Genomic DNA, 18,804 nt, shown 5'->3' with positions numbered 1-18,804 from the left:
CTGTGCCGGCGGTGCCCGCTCCCGGCGCTGGATGGGCGGCCCCGCGCCTCCCGCAGGCTCGGCGGCGGCGGAAGGAGAGCGGCGCCGGGGGCGGTGGCGGCGGCGGGGGGTCAGGGCTGGGTGGGCGCCGCTCCGCTGGTGGCAACTAACTTTTCTCCGCCGCCGGCCCCGAGCCGGGCTCCTGGGTGAGCCGTGCGGAGGAGGCTGCGGCACCCCCGGCGACTTCGCGGAACTTCCCGGCGTGGGGCAGCGACCCCCGCCCACCTCCGTGGAGCGGTGCCTGGGCGCGGTGGGCTCCCCGTCTCTGCTTTCGGGGAAAGGGGCCGTGCCTTCCGCGCATCCCCAGGGGCTGCTGGGGGTCCCCTGCGCCGCCCCCAGACAGGCGGTGGACGAGGGCCAGCCTCGGGTCTCCGAACCCTGGCGCCGTGTTCCTGGGCACTGTTCACAGTGAGCATTCTCTTTGCGCTAACGAAAGGGTGACTCGGTCCTTCCCACAAAGAGGACTTCTACCACCGGAGGTTATCGTGCCTTAGGGTCCCTCTAAGTCAGTGGGAAAGGGCCGGTGCACCTACATTTGGGAACTTCTAGATCTGCCTGTCCTCTTCCACCTGCCTCAAACCCTCACGTTCCATGGCAGCGCATGGAGCCGTGAAGTAGGACAGTCGTTTTTGTCTGCTGCCTTCTTGAAGAGAGAGCTGTCCTGCTAGGAACAGAAATCCACCAAAAAAAAAGAGGTGGTTTGGTTTGCTCTGTGAGAGCAGTGTGCTCCTGTGCTGGAGGTGGAGGGCTGCCTCGGAGCTGTGCCCTGCTCCTTGCTGTAATTCCTGCCTTAAGGGGCGGCTACTGGCAAACATATGACGTAATAAAAATAGTAACTGAGGTGGGAGCAGGTATCTAGCCTACGAGAAGCTATGTTTTGTCTCTCTCCTTAGAAAATACAGTCATTACTGAAATGTGAGGTCGAATGTCTTCACATCAGGAATGTCTGTGCAGCTGAGGAATCCCAGCAATAGGATAGAAGACAGTTGTCAGAATGTATCAGATGCTTTTACAGATGGGGAAACTTTAGAAAGGATCTAATCTGAGTACGTCAGAAATGGGGAAGATTTTCTCCTTTCATTCTGCATAAAGGTTGTGTCGTGAGCTGTGCCATGCAGGCTCATCTTTGCTGGAGGCAAGTGGTGGTCAAGGCTTTGATGGGTCTAGTGCCAGTTAGGACACTAGTAGGCATGAACTGTTAACAAATTAATATGTTTTAATCTTTCCTTTTCAGGTGGATAGGTTTATATTACAATAATACTATCACTGTGATGCTTCTCTTTGCTGTGTTTCCCCTGTGCAAATAAAAAAGCTCTTCTGTGCCTGAAGTAAATGATTACTTCCTGAAGTATGTTTCATTGCATATTGCTGTAGTTTAGCTAATAATTGAGCAGAGCTCCAGTTACGGGAACTCTTCTTCCTTACACTAAAAAAAAAAAAATAAAATTAAATGGTTCAAATTGTTAATCAGCACTGAATTTAACTGTCGTTGGGCATAAAGAATAGATGAAATAAAGCTTTCAAACTAGCCAGAAAAATGGCCAGTGCAGTAATGATTTGAAGGTGTATCTTTAGCTAATGTAGAAGTTTAGCATGGCATTGAGTTAAAAGGCAATTACAGATACGGTTAAATTCTGGTTCAGAGCCAGTTGTGCTAACATCCCCCTCTGCTGTTTCTAGAAAATATTTCCATTCCGATGCTCTGCAGAGCACTTGACGTGTGTTGTGCTATCAGAGACTTTTGTGAATGTCAATGCTGTTGTTTTAAACAAACATTGCATCCATCTTTCAATGGTCTGTAAGTTACGTATAGAATAGCATTGGATATAAAACACATACAGTTTACATTACAGAATGTGTCACATATAAGAACACTGGTATGTGGGATATAAAGTAGCCATTTATCCCTCCCAGGTTCTGGTGGGTATTGAATAATAATACATACATTACTGAATAAAAATATTCTACGTATAAGAACTACTTCATGCACGTGCGTTTTTTGGGTTGATGTACATGCAACCTGGCTGTTCAAGCAGCATTTCCCTTCAGTGCGAGGAGCTCATCTGCCTTGTACCCTGCAAATGCCAGTAGGACGGAGTGGCAATGCTTCAGCTGTGTAACAGTGCAGCACTCCTCAGTCAGGTTGGTGCCGATGTCTCTTGGTGGTGCATATTCCCAAAGCAGACTGTAAAAATGAAAAGCAAGGGAAGAGGGAAAAAAAAAAAAAAGGAAAGAGTGGGAAACTAGTGAGTAGTTTAATAATCCCTGTTCATCCAGGTGCCTTCCGATGGCTTTCTCTTCAGTCTCTGCTTCATTGTATCCGCTGTCTGCGTACCTCTTCTCTGCCGTAACAGAGTTAGTATACAGCCTGAATTTCAAGTGCAGGTGTAGATGTTATAGCAGCAGGTTGGAACCAGAAAAGGAGAGGGTGGTGGAAGTGGTGTGAGTAAGGGGAAGGAGAGGTTGGCTGTGGCACAACTGATTTGTATTGACTGTCTTTCCCCAGACACTTCTTTAAAATTCACTGTCCTCCTTTCAGCCCTGTCTTGGGAGCTGTGCTTGCTGCACGTGTGTCTGTATAGAGCTGTCCGTGCCCCTGTCCCTGGCTGTGGGAAGGAGGACAGTGGTGGGCTCTGAGACATGGGGCTGAGAGGTGGGTGGGTTTGCTCGAGCAGCTGCGGGGGCTGTGCGGAGACCTCAGAGTCAGGTGTATCCCCAAGGCACTGTGGAATGAAAAGCTCCCTTGATACTGATGTTTTGTCTCCATCCAAACCAGTGCAGCGTCACTTTGTGGAACATTTCAGATGGCTACTGTGTCACCTAGTGCATCAGAAACATGACACGGGCGCTACTGCAGCTGCATGTTGCTCAATAAAATGTCCGAAAAACTTCATTATAGGAAGAGCTGTCAGGATATTGGAAACAGTGATACCACTGCATGGGTGTGCTGGGTATGCTCTAAGCAGGGTTATTTTAGTGTATCAGTATCCTTGTTTGTCCCTTCCATGCTTCAGAACTTCTCTTCTGTGTTGAATGCTTGCCTCAAAGAGTCCTTTGCTCAGCCCTTCGTTGTAGTTCCTTCAAGTTCTGCGCTGAAATGGAGGTTATCCAGAAACTTGGCCAAACAAGAATTTTGCTAATGGAAATTGGCCATTTGTACTAAAATGATAGAGAAGCGGTCAACACTGTTAATTCACCTTGGCGAAAACTGATGCCCTGAGTGAAGGAAAATAACATGGCACATGCCACCCCCGTATTCTGCATCTCTCAAAAAATGGCACAATATGATTTTTTTTATTTGATGCCAATCTAATCTTGTTATAAACCACCTAAAACACTCCTTGAGGTGACATCTGAGCAAATACTTTGAGAAGAAAAATGTTCCCAGAGTTAATTTTGCTCATTATCCCTTCCAGTCAAGTTAAATGAAGGTATTTTATGAAACTCCTGATTCAACCTTATAGTTGATCAAGTTTGACAGGAGTACAGAAAATAAGATTTGCATATTTTGTGTGTTCACTGAGGGGCTGCTTGGGATCCCTTAATGTATATGGTTATTAATTATAAGAATACATCTATGTATATACTTTGATCTTGATGATAAAACCAGGTTATTATTATTGTTTAAATGTATTATGCTTCCCGTAGTTGTTCTGCTTCTGTTCTCAGCACAGTAGCCCAGTTATTTTGAGGATGAAGGAAAGACTGCCTTTTTATTTCCTGCTCGTCCATCTATGTTTCTGAATTTCTTTATGTCAGGGAAATAAACTGAAGTTGAGGAAACATTTTAAAACCCTGCACTCAGGGGTTAAAGAATCTTGCCTCAAATACAAAGCCAGCATGCTCTCATGGAAGATGTGACAATGCACATCTGTCTCTGAGCTCACTGCTGTGTGAGCTTGTCTGCTTATTTTAAGTTGGGAGAGAATCAGTTTCTCAGATAAGTGAGAGATACAGTCCCATTATTGGACTTAATTGTGTTATTGTGGCTTAGCAATTTACATCTGAACAAATGAAGCTGCTTTAGCAGAGGATATGCTTTGTGCTCTCTCTGGATACAAGTTAAAAAATATTAGCATATATTTCAACACAAAAGGATGAGGATAGCTGTTCATTGTCTGTAAGCTGAGGCCTAATAAGGTAAGAGGAATCTCATCCTTCTCGGGCCTAAGTGGGTCCTCAGAAGCTGGGGAAAGCAAGCTGAAGACCTGCTGCTTGCAGTCAGTTGACTGATCTGTAAAGTTTGGGGTGTCAGGAAAGCTTGGGACTGGAAACCTTGTTCAGAGGCTTTCTGTCTCTTTATCTGTTTTCTCATTTGTGTGCATTGGGATTACACAGGAAGGTTTTGGTAGCTGGGGCCCGCAAGGGTGCCCTCTGAGCAGAGCCCCGCACTGCCCCGCTGCAGATCAGAGTAGCTCCAGCTGCTCCAACACGGCCTCGCCGCAGCCAGAGCTGAGCCCCGAGCGGCGCTGGGTGTGCTCCGGGAGAGCAGGCTGAAGGAACGGAATAACTGCTGCGCAACAGCAGATGGGAGAGAGGAGTGAGAGATGTGAGGAGCAGCTCTACGGGCACCGAGGTGAGGGCAGGAGGCGCTCCAGGCGCGGAGCGGCAGCTCCGTGCAGCCCAGGAGAGGCCCACGGAGGAGCAGGCCGTGCCCGTGCAGCCCGCGGGCACCGCGCCGAGCACATCCCCACGTGCGGCCACAGAGTGGCCGCGGGGCTGCAGTGGGTGAGGCCTGAAGGCCGCAGCCCATGGATACCCGGCAGCAGCAGCCCGGGCCGGAGCTTCAGCCCGTGGGTGGGAGGAGGCCCGCGGTGGGGCGGGAGGGCCGGGGATCCGCCGCACGCGGGGATCCGTGTGGGGCAGTGCCTGAAGGGCGGGCCTCGCGTTACAGAGATGTTCTGGAGCAGCTCTGGGAGAGCTGTGGGAAACACACGCGGCATCGGTTTGGGAAGGACGGCATCTCGTGGGAGGGACCTGTGCGGAGCAGGGGCAGAGTGACCACGGAGGAGAGTCAGAGATGAGGGGGAAGTTTTTTAGCTTGTTTTTAGTTCTCAGTACTCTATCCTGTTGTTAACAGGAGACAAATTGCATTAATCTCCCTATGCTGAGCCCGTTTTGTCCGTGACAATACCTGGTGACCGATCTCCCTGTTCTTATCTCAACCCTTGAGCCCGCTTCCATCATATTTTCTCACCCTGTTCCTTTGAGGAGGGGCAGTGAGAGAGCGGTGTAGTGGAGCTCATCTGCCCATGAGGGTGAGACCACCACAACATGTCACACGCCTCCCAAAAAGTTAAACTGGCAGTCAAGATGAATCTTGCGCAGCTGGTCTTTCTTCACTTGATAGTCTGAACAGTGGTGAAGGTCACTTACTGCTCTGGTTGAGTAGGATAAAGTGACACTCAGCATGCAGAGGACACAGGCGCTGCGTCGGTTTCTTCATTCCTTCTCAAAACCAAGACACAGGGACAAGAAAGAGGCAGTGATTGCTCCCTTGTGTCCTTTTAGCATGAAAGGAACGGAGAATAAGGAAAAACCATTTATATCTCTGGTGATCTGCACAGCCATGTTAACAGCATTTTATGATCTGTAGTGTTAAAATAATTCAGAAACTTTGAGAATCTTCATGAAGATGCAGTCTTTCCTGAATGCTGGGAGATGACCATCTACTGTGACTGGATCATAACCAGGTTTTTTTTCCATACAGAAAAAAGATGTGATATACTGGCTGCAATTTTTTTTTTTTTTTGCAGAAGCAGAAGAGTTTTTGCTCATGTTCATTAAAAATGGAGAATTAGATTTGGTCTGGGAATTTGCTAGCAAAGTGTAATGATTTATTGATGTGGCAGCAAACACTCCAGCTTCTCTCAAAGAACAGCAACATGTACAATTGGAAGCACTAACAATACTTGTCGATAATGGGCATGGTTGCTTTTGCAGGTGTCTGAGAGCTGTGAAGAGCTTCAGCTCTAAACATGAGTTCTTGATGAAAGAATTTCCTGTGCACTTATACTTCACAGGGAAGCATAACCTAAAGCACAGATTCTGTGTTCCCTCAGTAATTCAGAAGCAAACAACTTTCCTTGAATCTTAACACATACCTACTTAGCTCCACTGTTTTTTCTTAAATATGATTCAGAACTGACTGAACTACCAATACTCAAGGTTCTCCATGAGGAACAGTCAAGACTGTGTTGCTCAAGTGGCTGCAGTAGGCATGCCGAGATGGTCCAGTTTCCCCAAACTGTTCGTATCTGATCCCTGTTTAATCCTGTTAGTGCCTACAAATAAGGATGCACTGAGTCAGCGCAGGGTCTTATGATCATGCCTGTGAAATTCAGTGTTGTTTGAATGTTCTTCCTAAGTCATTTGTATCTACATCCGTTGAAATGTCAGAGCACCATCTGTCCTGACTATGCAAAAACAGACTAATGAGATGTGCCAGCATCCTGTGTGGGGACAGCGGGATCGCCTGCTCAGTGTTTAAGTTTGGCAAGTTGAGTGTGATGCCCTGTAAAATTCATTTGTGTTGGATTATGTTGGTACCATTTATGCTGGATGCAAATAATCTTGATTACTGTGTCACCTTACTGATTTTTTTCCTTTCTCTTCCCGTTGGCACAAGCTGTACTGAATAGCTGGGCAACACAAACTGTTCTGGCTTGTCCTATAGTACGGGCAGCCAGGCTTTATGGCTCTGAATTAAGCTGATGAGCTAATGCTTTTTAAAAAGTCATTTTCAGTGCTAATTCTGTTTTTTCGCTAATTCTATGTTGCAAGTTAGGTGCAGTGTGGTGCAAAGTTCTTTGCTTACTGTTAAAATGTCATAAGAGGACATTAGAATGAAGGAGACTGATAATATTTCACATGGAATGTTGCTTTTTTTTTTTTTCTTTGCAAATTACTGCAGGAATTGAGAAGGACAGGCGTGACTGACACAATCTCCATCTGCTTTGTGCAGGGCAGCAACGTTCTTTCATTCCTTAATATCACTGAAAATCACCATTGTGAAGGTTCTGCTACTGTGCAGGAAAAGCTGCAGAGAATATTTTAATAGATTTGCTTCCCTCCTTGCGTATTGGGATCCCACAGACATTAGGGAGTTGTCTCACCGAAGTTTGGCTCTTAAAACAGCATAATTTCTTTACTCACTGAGAGGTGGCTAAGGAAGGAGATGCAATGAAGGCAAAATAAAAATTTAAAAAACTGTCAATGAATCATTTGCATCAATTATTTTATGGGTGGGATGAGGCTGAATGTTTAGTGCCACCATTCTGTGGGTGCTAGTTGGATATTGCGTAACTGACTGCGAGCTTCTCCTTAGACGGTATTTTGTACAATGTAACCTATTGCCAGAGTGTGTTATTCCGTAACTGTCCTTCACAGGAAGAAAGGTGGTGCAGAAAGTGCTTGCTTTTGGTTAGTGAGCTGCGCTGTAGGCAGTGCAGTGCTTTCTTCCTTAAGAAGCTTCATGCTAGGTCATCATACAGCGAGATAGGATCTTCCTGTCACCATGCTTTGAAATGTGAATTAAAGCGAACACACAACAAAGTGAGGAAGAACATAACGGTGACTGGAGCATGTGTTGAGGTGAGCCAAATGATCCTTATGAGTCCCTTCCAACTCAGGATATTCTACGTCTATATGAAATCTGAGATAAGTTTTCCTGTTATGAGCTTTTTGTTTCTATGGAAGCAAGACAGAAATACTGTCAGGTTTTCTGCGGTTGCCTGCGATGGAGTCCTGGTATTCCATAGTCCGGAGTTAGTCTGACCTCTTCCACAGCAGGAGAATGCTCATAAGAATGTGGGTTTTTTTTTTTCTTGCTGTTGTTGTTTGTTTTCTTTTTCAAGCAAACAAATGGATAACAGTAGCTAGTCCAGTAACAGCGACCTGTGTGCAGATCCTTCTACTGTGGTCAACAATGCCTGTGGGATAACATAGGCAGCAAGAAGGAAGCTGCATTGGGTCCCTGTGAGCAGTGACTGTGTGGCTCAGAGCACCAGTGTTTCAGGATTTGCTGATGGGAGGGCTCACGGAGAACTTTTATTAACATGTGAGTAACACCTGTGGACTCGTTAGATTATATTTTTCTGTTTGGATTGTTGTCTTTGTGGTCTGAGTACCATGTCCTTTGTGCTGTTGGAAAGATGAGCTTACAGTGCTGCTTTTGTGCTGCTAGCTCCCATTCACCAAAGGTCAGTGATGAGATCAGAGCTGCTAGAGGTGTGTTTTGGCATCTGAGCTAGGCCAGGATGGTTTCAATAAGTGAATTGCATCAAGCTCCCTATTATCCCCTGCGATCTCCAAACTGATTTCTAAAACATTGCTAGCTGGAAGAATGTTGTCCTCGCTTGTGCCTGCGTCATTATGACAGTAGTGGGACCTAATTCTGAGATAAGGCTCTAGTGGAATTAACAGACCAATGTGCTACTCAGACAAAAAAAAAAATTAAGTTCGATGACAAACAATGAAGTATTTGTGTTGTTTTTGAGATAGGAGTGCGTTATTTACACAACTGCTGGGCAGAAACTACAGCGGTAGTCACACAGAGAATACTCTGGGGAGTGAGATTCAGTGCCCGCTGAATGGATGAGACTGCTGTATTCTGGAGGTTAATTTACTTGTGCCAGCAAATTTACTGAGCCCTTGTATCTGCTAGTAGAGGCCGTTTATTAGTCCAAGGTCTCTTCTGAAAAGTTAGGGAAAGCTACTGCGCAAAAATATGTTGCCTCCTTCACGTATATTTCTGCCAGCTTTATTCTTTCTTAGTTTTACACTTCTGGTGTTTTTGTAAACATCCAACTGTTTTTGAATGCAGTGAGATTTGGGCTTAGAGCCTTTCCAAAATAACTGATGTTAAAGCTTCCTATTTTGTGAGGGGTAAGCCTGTAAGTTATTCAACAGTTTTTCTTCTAATAATAACCTTTCCCAAACCAAATGAACAGAGAGACAGGCTTCAACCAAGTTTGTTTTGTGGAAAGTTTCTATGTATGTCATAGATTTGGTAGAACCAACAAAAGGAATCTCCTCTCTTACAGAAACATATTCTGAAATGATAATTTGCAGTGCTTTTAACTTCACCTCTTGCTAGGAGGGTTTGCAAAGCGTGCAGGAGCCAGATAAACTTGCAGGATTTGCATGTTATAAGTGAAGCAGTTGATGAAATGCTTTGAGCTGGGGGGTGCGTGTCTGTATGGAGCGGGGAGAGAGGTCTGTGGGCATGAAAGAATGAAATGGATGACACAAGGCTAATTCAGGAGCTTTATAGTTGTAGCTCTTGTGAGTCAATAACTTAACTCAGAGATACTATTAGTAGCAAAAAGCCCAAACCAGCCCCCTCGTCACACTTCAAGCACACAGCGTTTAAACATGGCTGGAGAGTTTTTTTGTGTGTGTCATCTTATTGAACTAATACACTTTGTAACTTAACTTTCATACTGTATTGATTTGAATATTATTTGGTTTTAGTGTTCCCAGGTTTCCTGTCATTAGTAATGCTGAGAAAAATGATGCACAGATTCTGGCTTTTCTTACAGTCTCTTATTTCCTATGCCTTATTTGAATGTACTACCCCTAAAGTTTTTTGAAATTTCCCATCTGCCTAAGGACATTTCATACGTCCACAAATTTAGGCATGCACTGGTACCTGCATTTGATTAGAGAAATAAAGCATTAAAAGCAAACAAAAATCCCAACAGGAGTACTATATATTGTATTAGCTCATCATTCTGCTTAGGTGCGTTTTAGATGTGTTCACTGCTATTTGTTTAAATATTTAGGGTGAACTGATTCATGCTTTTTAGAACACTAAAATAAGAGCCTTAATTTTCAGATGACTTACCCTCTGCCATACAATATAAATTTTTCAAACCAAGAAGGTTCAGCTGCTGGCCCTATATTATATTTTCTGCTTTCGTCAAAGATCGGGGCAATAGGCAAGTAGTGACTCACACTCCTATACACATTTCTTTTTTGTTAAGTAATTTGAGACATTTTAAAGAAGCACCTCTTAGTATCTTATGATGACCTCCTTGGAAAGGTGACTTAAATATAGGAAACATCCTTGTAGTTGATTTATAGAGTTCCAGGTCATCTGAAAAACTTTTCTTGATAGTTCTTTTCTCTCAGCTTATAATGTACATCAGGTGAGTTGTGATGTTTCCTTCCTCTTCCATCAATCGTTGTGTTGTTTCACACAGTTTCATTCAGTGTGTTTATGTGAAACTTTAAAATGTTCTAATAGCAAATTCTGGATTTTATGCAGTTCTGTGAATCTTTATATTGTGTTGTCGATTATTCCTGTGCAGTTATACTTGGGGTTGTAAAGCTACATACATTTCAGGGTTTGCAATGTTAAAGATATGCATTTCTGCCACAGAAAGTAAATTTTAAATGTAATAGACTCTACAAAGTGCAATAAAGAGCATAGGTGAAGTTCTGTTCCTGAAATTGTTCTGAAGCTGTGGTTTGTGATAGTATTTTGCCTCAATAGCATGCCAAGGACTAATAGAAAAACAAAAATATGTCATGAACCGATAATTTGTCAGAGAAATGTTTATCATCAGAGTAGGCATGTAGAAGGATTGAGTCAGTAATCTGTCCTGCATGAACTCCTTCATCCAGCAAAGTATTTAAAAATACATGTTTTTCTGGATCAGATCACAACGCTTGGAAAATTGCTAGGCTTTAACTGTTTGCATGGGTGATGCACATGGAACAAATTCATTTGATGCCAATCTTAAAGAGATCTTTAAGTCAAGGCCACTGAAACCTTTGCCAGTTAAATGTATGATACTTGAGAATGGATAATCCTTTTGAAGTCAAAGAGCTTAAATTTAGTCTCCTAAGTTATATACTGAACTGGATCAAAGGCTAATTATAAAAAGAAACTCTATTTTGTTTAAAGATCATTCTTGTGATACTTATGCCAGTATCTGTTTTGTGGGAGAAAGAGCCAGAGAAGGGATTTAAAATATCATAATTTTTATCTTTTTGATTAAAAGTGCTTTTTTTCCCGTTGAATATGTAAAATATGTCTTTCTTTGGTGGTATTCCTTTGCTTATTTGTCATATTTGTTGGAAGTGAAGTTAAATATGTTTAACAGTAAGATGCTTTCTTCTTTTTTTTTTTTATGGTGGAAAAACATCTTTTCCATTCATTGAAAGATGTCTCATCATGAATACAAGTAATAAGCAAAAAGGTATGCTCAGAGCCAGCAGCTCTATCACCCAAAGTGGGACGTGCTATTCAGAACAGCTCCAAGATCCCAGTGTGTTTTTGGAGTTGCCTGATTCATTATCACAAAAAGGCTGTGACTTACCAGAAGAGGAGGAAAATTCTTTGGCAGAGTGAAGATGTTGAAGGATATTTTTGTCTAAGCTTACCCTCCATGTGTGGATTCTAAAAAACACAACATTTTCCCCTTTGCTTGTTTAAGTAAAATAGCCCTTGAAGCAGAAGCGATCAATTTACGGAGTAGTGAAGCATTGTGGTTGAAATTGGTGCAGATTTTCCATTGCTGTCATTCAGCTACCTGGGCTGTTGTCATTTGGGACAGCTGCCATTTTTGTGTTATTTCATCCCATGTGAGACTCCAAAAGAATTAGAGGATAACATTTTGAGAAAGAAGGATTTAAATACTATGGGACTGTTGCTGTGAATTGTCCTTGAAAGAAGTTTGGAGGAAGAATAGCAGAGATACTATTTTGTGCTTCATACCTTACTTCCTAGGTAGGAAGATACATATGGTTTTGGGTAATCCTTGCCACTTTGTCTTTGGATTCCAGTCTCTCTATTTTTGTGAACTTTTGATGTATTGTTTGCTTTGAAATTATTTTCCCACCTGGGATGTGTTACTGAAATCTAAGTAATAATGGAAATATTACATTTTCAAAGGAAGTCATAAAATACTCCCAGACAAACCTTAATGTTCTCTGCTCTGTCCACTTGAGAGACAACTTTATGTTCGTTGGTGTGTTTTAGTGTTGGCGATCGTTAATAAACTTCAGTCTTCCTGTATTACAGCCAAGTGGGTTCTGGTTCTTTTTCTAAAAATTGAGTCAGGGGGTTGGTTGTTACAACAACACAGCGGATGAGCAGATGTCTGCTTTGCAGTTTGAACTCTCCCATACCTTGTTCCTAAGTCAGTAGAGCCTTTACACAAGCTGTAGTTGTTTCTATACCCAGAAATGCTACAAGATTACCCTTTAATAGTTGATTAGAAAATATGACTAGAGAAAAAAGAGGCACTTGTTCAGGGCAAAAAGATGTGCTTGTGTGAATAAAATGTGTCACAAGGGTTACAAGTCCATGTGCTCATCCTCAGGAGCCAATGGCCAATGTCAAATGGAAACTGCATTTCTACAGTATACGTGAAAAAAGCTGATTAATAAAAAAAGCTGAGTAAAAACAACAATGTTCTGTGGTATGATGCTGTGTAAACCTTTTCCAGTGCTCTGTAGCTTTCAAGACAATTAGCCAAATATTCTCAAAAACAGAACACTCTTGTACATTTGTCTCTAAACAGACTTCAACATTGCAGTGGTAAGGCTTATTGGTGTGTAAGTCATTAAACCATATGCAGATTTATTTGTGTGTGCTAGTTCCCTGCTCTGCTGGCGCATCTCAATGTGTTTGTTGAAAGATTCCCTAAAAAAACTTCCTCAAGGAACATCTTTTGAACATTAATGCCCAATCAAAGGGGAGTGAGTTATTATTTTCATAATGAAGTCATCTTTCCCCTTGAACTGAGGTGCTGCATAAAATGCAGACAAGAGCAAAAGCACTTTTGCTTGTTTGATCTTCCAAGAGTAAGCTTATGATCTGCCATTGCAGAGTGTGGCTGCTGATAATCTATGAGTCCAGGTGCACAGAAGAGGTGGAGGAGTCTTTTTTTTCTTTCTTCATGTAAAAATCTCTTGAAGTTATACTGAGATGTGAATGGCAAGGAACATCAACAAGTGCAGAAGAATAGTACCAAGTCTATCTGCAAGTGGTGGATGTAGCTGGTCCTGTTCACCCTTCCTCCTGTTGGCCACATACTTTGAACCATGCTGGAGACGGTTTCTGACGTTTGTCTCAGCACCTTTAGTTTTTGGAGCTGAATTTTTCCTAAGACTTATGCTTTACTGAGCTTTTAGAACTGTTGTCTTGATGTTGTTGCGCTTATCTCAGCTGCTTCCCCACTACAGTGTAATGCAAAGCATTTGCCATTCATTTTCTCTCTGACCTAGGTAGCTTCTGTCTTCTTTCCACATGACCACCTTTCAGCTTTCCTTACTCTGCGTATATCATCTGGTATAATAAAACAGATATTTTTTTACATGAGGCTCTGTATTCAGCTGTATTCTGCTTCCTTCTAAAGCTGACTTTGGAATGTACTTCTATATAATTAATCATTTTTGTGATGTTTCAAGGTTGCCGTGAATTAGAGAATTTATGGGGAGTATTTGGATCTTCCAAGGCAAAGTGCGGGCTCGGTGAAAAGTACAAATAGGCAAATGGGCCGAAGCCTTATTAAACTGGCAGAAGTAAGAATTCCAGATAGAATAATGTTTCTTCATAACGTATTTTATTAAAGAAGGGAAGGAAAAAAAAGGAAAAAATAAAAATGCAACAAGTTACACAGTAAATAGCAATTGTGCTACAGTATGCAAAGATATGAGCTAATATTTGCCTATTCCAGGAAATATCAACAAAATGTCGCTTTGAGGAGAGAAAAGCACAACTTAAAGCTCTGGTGTTTTTCTTCATCTGCTTCTATACACACAGTATAGACTTTATAAACATAGTATGAGATTCAGAACATGACTTGTTCTGAAAAAGTGTTTCTAATTTTTATTCACTACAATTCAAATTAAGCTATTTAAAACTGGGAATCAGCAAAAATGCATGGGGTGAAATTGCTTGAAAGAGCTCTAATTATTTCTCCTGCAATTCCACAATTTTTTTTTTCTGCTGTTATTGTGAAACATTTTAATAAACATCACAGTATATACTTTTACATTTGATAATTTTTAGCTATATTACAAGGGCTGCTCTGAAAGTAACGTCTCCTATTTTATTATGTTGGCCCATGATGTCAGAGGCAGATGCTGGTGGTACGGCAGTAGAGGCTGAACCTTCCCACCAATATCTCTTTCCATTTTGTTTCCTTGCGACAGATGGCAACAGAGGGGAATTCTGACACAATGATGTCTGACATGAAAGTGTGGATGGATCAAAGGTGTGGCATTGAGTTTCTCCATGAGGAAAAAATGGCGCCTATTGACATTCATCTACGGTTACTGAACATTTCTGTAGACCAAACAGTGGATGCGAGCACAGAGAAGCAATGGGTGGTGCATTTCAGCAGTGGTGACAGCAACAGTGGGGCACCTCCACTGGTGTAGATGTTTACAAGCACAGCATGCAGGCTCTTGTTCATCACTGATGGAAATGCAAAGCTAATGGTGATGACTATGTTGAGAAACAGTGTTATTGTGCACTTTGTATCTGCTGTGGTTTCCATGGAAATAAATAGGAGGAATTACTTTTGGAGTGACCAAATTCTTTTTTTTTTTTTTTTTTTTTAAGAGAGACAAGAGAGAATAAATCTCAAACAGAAACAGTTTGCTTTCCATATTCACTTGGGCAAAAGTCCTTCTGATCTGCTCTGTGACTGCGTCTGGTTTTGGTGCTTCAAGACAATAACCTCTGTAATATTACCCTGAAGTTTCAGAAATTGTATTACATTTGAAGCATCTAATATTTTATTACTTACTGTTACAAAGTGAGTATGTTTGTTGTGTCTATAAATGCCTGTAGTCTGCTGTCTAGGTTTGTGTGGGAATGCAATTCAATATCTAATTCTGTAGTGTGTGAAGAAAGCTTTCAAGTTGTTAGTTGGTAATTCTGATGAATGATCTGTTGACCGTTCTCAAGAAAGCCAGAGGTTATTCTCTTCGGTGTGTTCTCACTTTTGTCTTTGTCACTGCTGTGTATTTGGCGGTGAGGAATGCTGGACCCACTGCTCAGCCTTCACTCACACCCGTGTAGTTGGTGTATTTTCTGAAGCTGGGGGACTGGAACCCATGTACCGGTGTACATCTGCATTGTACTCCTGCAGTTCTCCATCCCGCTGTTCATGAACCCATCCTCTCTCCTGCTTTTGGACTACTGCTCTTCACCACTCTCTTAGTCTGTAGCTCTTGTTTTCATTATCCTTTAATACTTTTTACATGATCAGGAAGTATTTTAATTTCATCAATCATCCCTCTTTCATGTTGGTCGTTAATGTTTCTCTGTATTCTTTCTTATAAAATCATGCTTTCCTAGTTTAGAACATTCTTAGGCATTCCTGGTTCACATGAACTGATGAAGACTGGTCATGGACTTGCTGAGTCAGACTTCTGACTTTGTCCACAAATGTTTCTTTGAATTCGGTTAAACCTCCAATAAAACCAACCATCTCTCTCCGTATTTTCTGTTTTGTTTTCCCTTCGCTGTGTTTCACAAGCCTGCTTGTGTTTGAACTCTGTAATTTCTATCTTGAGATTGAAGACTCTAATTTATTTTGGTCACCTAACTTTTTTTTTTATCATTTAGGCTAAAAAAATTATTTTTCTTTCTGTAGGGTGAAAAGTAGATTTATTATTACTGTATCTTAATTTTATTACAGTCAGTTAACTTGACTGTCAAGAAGATGAGTGAGAGGTGGAGGCAGGAAAAGAGGGAAGGATTTTTTCCCATGTATCGGAGAGCTCAGAAATCCTGGAGACATTTGAGCCTCTTTTTTTTTTTTATCTTTAGCTGGAGGTTAACGGCTATGCAAAACACTGTGTTCAGTGGTGGACAGAGCTGAGCTGCTCTGGCAGTGGTCCTGCTTCCTGCCTTGGAAGTTCCTGCATTGCCTTAGAGCAGCAGGGTGGAAACCCTACAGCGATCACAGTATTAAAAGTTGAACTTCTTTGTGAGTAATTATTTATGGAAATAATAAATCAATATAGCAGCTTGTATGCATTTTGGTTTTATGTTGCAGCTGGTTTCCTATCTGGCCTGGTTTCTAGCCCTAAGAATTGTGCTTGGCAGTGCTGGGCAGAGACCTCTGTTTCAGCAATGTAGCAAGGAAGGAGCACCTGTCTTGTAGCTAGAACCCAGCAAGGAGGAATTTCCAGCAGTAGCTACCAAGCTTCCTGAACAATTTGGACTGTTGATTAAGATGTCACAAAGTTTTTTTTCCAGTTGAGATTCTGTGCATGAGATTTCTCATGTAGGGGAATTTCCTTCCTTTTTCCTTCCTGCTTCCTAATAGAAAAATCTGTTTGAATCTCTCCCCGTTTCCTATCTCACCTATTCTTTTATTCTCTCTATCCTTCTTATGCTTATTTTTCATCTTTTCTCCTTGATTCTTCAGGTCTTCCTTGTTACTGAGTTACCTATTTAAACGTGTTTTAAATGGTATTTGCAGTCAAAACAAGCTAAATAAGTTGCACGTGTATCTTATGACCTTTTCCCCTACAAGTACAACAGTTTGTGAGAGTATGGGAGGACTGCTGCACCTACATAGAATCAGGAGGAAAAATTCCAAAAAGTGACTGAAAAGGTCATTTTGCCTAGTGTTATTCAACCTATCGTACATGAATCACTGCTGTGCCATAAATCACTGCAAAATGGTCCTCAAAACAATTATAAGAATGCTTCAGGCACATGCTCCCACACTCAGCAGGATTGTGTCAGGGTGTGTAGGCAGGCATAGTCAGCAGTTGGCTCCCAGCTGCCGTCCAAGCCTCATTAAAATGTTTATTGCTGGACTGTCCAGAATTTAACCAAGTTCTGTTGTTTAACCCAAATGTTAAGTATCCTCGATCTCAATTTTAAATGATGCCAACGCAATAGTTATATTTAACTAATGAATTTTTGTCAGATGCTAATGTCACATGTAGGTGGTCAAAGGGGAAATTCTGATTCCTGTCCATTACCTGGGTATAAGGAAGCCCCAGTACATTAGTTTTTGTGCACTGGAAGTTCATGTGTGTGTGACTATAGATATAGGCAAGACCTAGAAAGGTATGTATTATTCTTTATTTAATAAATCTGAGTGATGCTGGTGCTCCACAGAAGGTCTCCACAGCTGATAAAGCTTTTGAGAGTCTTGAGACTTGCTAAGTTTTGTGCTAATGACCTCCCTTCTTTACAGTGCTTTGTTTTAGCACGTGTAACAGCAAGTTTGAGTTTTGGTAGGCATCTTGCTTGACACCTTAATCTGTGTAATGCTAAACGTCTACCATTTACAGTTCTGTAGTCTGCCTTATACTTGCAACTGTGCAGCCTTCCACATATGCACACTGCCCTAAGGTACTTACCTGGCAAGGTTTAAAGGGTAGAGTTGTTTTGTCGCAGATACATGCATGGTTCTTAAGACTGTATTCCTTGGCACGACTGAGTACGAATAACTTCTTTCAGGCCAGCCTGTATTTGCAGTTGTGATTTCCTAACTACATATAGCAATGAAAAGATACCTTTCTTAAGGTTGGAAAAGGATGAATTTTTTCGGTGATCAGAAGGGAACATGTGGACCTTCAGGACGTAGGGACACCTGAGAATCGGTTTTTGAATGCATAAGCATGTCACAAGATAATGTTGCTTTTAACATTCTCAGAAACTTAAACATGGATGAATTGTGTTCAGATTCTGGAGTTAAAAGTCCGAGCCTTCTCCCTTCCTTTTATTCCAAAATAAGAGAACCCAGTAGTTCATGGGTTAGTGTCTAGACTTGATAAAGATACGAAATTAATAACCTGTTGTTTCAAGCTTTTTTGTGCCATCACAGTCTGTACAATTAAAAAAAAAATTCAGTTTGTTTCTATCATAGTTGTTTGTGTAAGCTGTGGACTTAAAGTACCTAAAGCGTAGGACTGTTCCATAAATTTTCCTAGTAGGAAGTTAGAATTTGCAATGCTTACCACTGTGACTGGTGGCAACTGTCCTGGCATGGTGGTTAGCTTCCATTTTCAGTAAGTCCTCGTAGAAAGAGGTTTTCCATGTGGCAGCAAAGAGCTACAGTGAAATAGCTTCCTGTGTTGGGCTGAGTCTCCTGGCAAGCAAAGTCAGAAGTCATTCAGAAGGGTCCTGTGTGGAGGCTCGTGTGCTTGAGAGGTCCCCACAAGGAGCTGGTGCCTGGTCAGGCAGGGCTGTGCCACTGCCTATCATGTTGCTGGTTGTCACAGGCCTGGCTGTCATCTGTTGTTTTCCTGAGGAGGTCAAAAGAAGGTTATCAAGGTTGCACAGTAAAGAATTGAAAAGTTGGGACCTGTAAGAGTTTAAGGCCTTAAATCAGCCTCCATGTATGCTTTTATTACAGTAGTGAGTGTGTATATATGTGTTTCTTATCACAGTTCTGCTCCTCTTAGTGTCTCTTAGTTTGCCTCTTACCCAAGTAGATTCACTACGGTTTCCTCGTGTCATTCAACATGCAGCAGTAGGCATTGTTTATTCACAGTGCTGAAACCTCTGTTGAAGGAAGAATTGCTACAAGTTTGTCAGGCTTTTCTGTGACTCTCACTGCTGAATGCTTCACTCTTACTTGCCTTGTGTCTTCAACTTCAGATGCATGCAAAAATAATTTACTTTAGAGGCAGAAGTGTCTGTTCATTTTGGCTAAGGTAACTAAGATCTGGTTTTTTTTTGAAGTATTTTACATTATTTTAATAATATTCCATAAAAAGATGTGTAATGCACCCCACAAAGATGGTGAAGGGTTTGGAGGGCAAGATGTATGA

The 18,804-nt window shown here is 42.0% G+C and overlaps 1 protein-coding gene across 6 annotated transcripts in view; it reads left to right on the top strand.

Moving 5' to 3' along the window:
• GRIP1 (glutamate receptor interacting protein 1) overlaps nt 1–18,804 on the top strand; it is a 303,721-nt gene that overhangs the window by 216 nt on the left and 284,701 nt on the right. The gene's annotated exons all lie outside the window — the stretch shown is intronic.

The sequence above is a fragment of the Numida meleagris genome, chromosome 1 (genome assembly GCF_002078875.1).
Source record: "Numida meleagris isolate 19003 breed g44 Domestic line chromosome 1, NumMel1.0, whole genome shotgun sequence".
Taxonomy (NCBI): domain Eukaryota; kingdom Metazoa; phylum Chordata; class Aves; order Galliformes; family Numididae; genus Numida; species Numida meleagris.
This window is presented reverse-complemented; position numbering and strand designations above follow the sequence as displayed.